The following is a 3,589-nucleotide window of genomic DNA, read 5'->3' on the forward strand; positions in this document are numbered from 1 at the left end:
ACAAGGGCTTTGCATGAAGGAAAACCACACCGGATCTAACCAGCACCCAGCTTTTCAGAGCTGGAAAAGGGACATCTGACCATTTTCTCTGGTTATCTGTGTGTGCTACAGGAAAACACTACATGTTGTTCACTCTTAAGATTGTATATCTGACTACGTCATTGTCAGTCTTTTGAACTAAAAGGTGTACATCTGAAATAGGCCTATATTACTGCTCAGAGGCTTATGTGAAATTGGAGACCGTTCTCAGTCTGGTTCAGTGAGCTGGTGATCCCAGTCAGAGCTGCTTTCTCCACAAGGGCAGACACTGCCACCACCACTGCAGACAGCAGGACCGGGGCGGCTGCAATGACTGACCGAGTCCCTCACACATCTGGCAGGGTGGCAGGTTGGAAAGGTAAAAGTCATACTGCTGCTGCCCATCTCCCACCGGCGGGCTGGAAAGTTTGAAGAAGCCTGTTCTCTGTGATTGCAGTCCTTCCTCAACACTGGCCTTGCTCAAGTGCTGCCAGCAGGGACAGAGAAGGTAAAAGGAAATGGCAAATCTTCCTGTTCTTGTTTATAATTATTTTTCATCTTTCTGTCCCTATTTACAGCTTGTAACGTGCTGCATTGTAAGGTGTTCCTTACTCTTTTTTCTTCTAAAAGTGGGAGTAAAGTGCTAGCTAGATGTAAAACTGAGATAAGGTGTAAGGCAGGCACGCCGACTCCAACTTTAACTCTACAACAATTCAAGGCTGATTTATATTTTGAACTGTCACTATATGGTTTACAAGGGGAAAAGTGCAAGTAAAGATTGAGATTTTCCTTCTGTAAATTGTGGGAGGGTGAGGGGGAAGTGACAGATCTCATTTAAAAACCTTATTGAAGTAGCCGTGTTGAATGATGGTGCCATTGCTTGTCTCTGTGTCTCATTGTCATAATGTAAGCCCTTTTGTAATTAGAAGAAACCACAGAAGTCAGAGTAAAGTACAACAGATCCAGAAAGAGCTGGAAACTTAAGGAAGAAATAAATAATTAAAAAAAACCCACAATAGACATGGGCTGGAGAAGATATTTTATTTATTTGTTACTAGTAGTTAAAATGACGTACAAAATGCTGGGAAGAAAAAACTCCAATTCTATTCAGTTACAAAATAATTAAAACTTCATTTTAAACCAAGTTTTGCTTTGTGAGACCAAGCATGAAAATACTGCAGCCTTAGGTTATATAGTCCATTGTTTTTAGAATAAAGCAGACATTTAAATACATATTGTTGTTGATATTAAATATCTCGTATAATTGCAAGTTAGCAGAACTTTCTTACTCTCAGGCAATAACTAGCAATTCATAAAAGTTCTTTGTATAAAATTTACATATTGGGGGGGATCTGCCTCAAGGGGAGTTCCATCATGATCTATGTACAGGCTGTTTTGGAACATAAAGGTTTGTAAAACTTATATCAATTTTCCTTCAGAACACTAGCCTAATCTTAAATAAAGGAGTCAGTAATGTTTGAAGCTTTGCTTAATGGCTAAGGGTTTAGGGACATAGCAGTCACTGTAAAAGACAATGGGAGTTTTGCTGTCAACTTCACATGAAGAAGAAAATTCATTCTTAAGGTGTGCCCATTTCTTGAATGGAAGCCCCAGCTAGTATAAAACTTTCAGCACGACTGAGATTGGCCCTTTTCCCCTGCAAACCAACTCAAAAAAGTAATTTAAAGGAAAACAACCCCTGCCTATTATCAGTGAAAGAGGATTTGTATTAATAATAACATTAAATATCCATATCTTTCTGTTTAACTATTCACATTCCACACAGTGGAAATCTAGCTCCTGTAATTCCAGATTTTAAAATTGGATTTTAAAATCCATGAAGAAATATGCCAAACCTGCTGAGTGAGAGTACACCAGATGAAATGCATTTTAATAGTATCAATCAACGAGTTGCAATCTCTTAATCTTACAAATGCAGACCTCACAGCAGTGGATTTTAACAGAAAAAATATATTAATTGTAGAGATGCAGGATATCGCCAATAACTGTGTGATGCACTGTGTAACAGCTGGGGCATCTAATGTAATGCCTGCAGACTGGATGCATCTGTGACATGCCACCGTATATTTTTCCCTTTGGACATGTCGGTAAGAGCAGAATTGTCTTCCTCAGCATTCAAAGGACAGAAATGTTGTCAAGATAATCACCTTGTGGCTGAGAGAGGCATCTGGTGTGAGAAAGAGCAGTTACACTGATAGTGGATACTAGAGAGTATCGCTGTTGAATGGGGAAACTGAGTCCTGGACTACCCAAGCCCCATTGTAGAATTAACGTGGACCTAACTCCCATTTCACTCACATCAGTGATGCCCGGGTTGCTTGCAGGCCCGGTACTGACTCGGGCGTAGGAAGACGCCTTTCCTCCGGTATGCCACCGGGCAGGACTGGCTGTCGGGGCCCTGCAGGCGCAGGCACAGGCGCAGGCACAGGCACAGGCAGAGGCAGGAAGGTGTGCAGCACCCTGTCACCTCTTCGCCACCCGGCCGGAAAGCACCCTTGCAAGGCCAGCGCCCAGGACAGCATGAGTCGTTTGCACACCATGTGGTATGAGATGCAGCCAGCGAGACAGCGCTCAGGCTTCCCATCAGACCCCCAGGAAAGCAAGGGCAATGTGCATGGAAGGGCTGCCCCTCAGGTCCAATGGCCCAGGGTCCACCTAGCTAAAGCAACTTCTTTTGCAGGACCTTCTGTGCTCATGCCAAAACCCACAGCCCTGATCAAGTTTAAGCTCCTAATCCTGAAGGAAAGAAAAGGCAGGATAACCTCTCAGGTGAGATTAATCGAGCTGTTGGAAGTAGTGTGTCCCCTTTTATGTTTTTTCCCCCCAAATGAGAGGGGCAGTTAGCCCTTAATTTTCAGGAAATTCTCTTTACTTAGTCCAAATCCAGTTTAAAGGCAAGTCTGTGGTAAAAGATATAAAAAGAGGATTATTGCTGGCAAAGTTCTGCATCTCTTTTTCAACAAACTGCATGCCTGTGGCAAAGCTAAAATAACAATAACAATGCAATGTTTACTAGTCATGAATGTCATGTCTTTTGTCTCTTGTGTGGTTATTGCATTTGCCGTCACATGATGCTTGTTTTAATTTTTGCTTTGCTCTTTATGTACTAAATTACTGCCATTCTGTACTTGATCTTGGTTAGCAAGATTTTTGTGCTGTGGTTATGTATGGTTTTTATGTATGTGTGTGAAAAAGAGAAGGAGAGAGTTTGGATACACACAATGGAGTATGCATACTCATTGTATGTACGAATAGATACTAATGACTAAAAGATACTGCATATACATATATATGTAGATATGAAGAATAACTGAAATACAAGACATCAAATGGATCTAGTGGCACAAGAATGGGTTTTGATCGATTTAGAGAGCCATTAGAATTCAGAAGTATATTTATAGCCTTGTATATAGTTTCTCTTTAATTTATGTAATATATGACTAGGTATATAAATTAAAGCAAAACGTAAACAGAAGACAGTATCTCTTCCTCTGTGTCTTTCCATTTATTTATCTTTCCTTTTTCTACTCCCTTTTGTACTCTCCCCATC

The sequence above is a fragment of the Ciconia boyciana genome, chromosome 6, assembly GCF_034638445.1.
Source record: "Ciconia boyciana chromosome 6, ASM3463844v1, whole genome shotgun sequence".
In the NCBI taxonomy this organism is placed as follows: Eukaryota; Metazoa; Chordata; class Aves; order Ciconiiformes; family Ciconiidae; genus Ciconia; species Ciconia boyciana.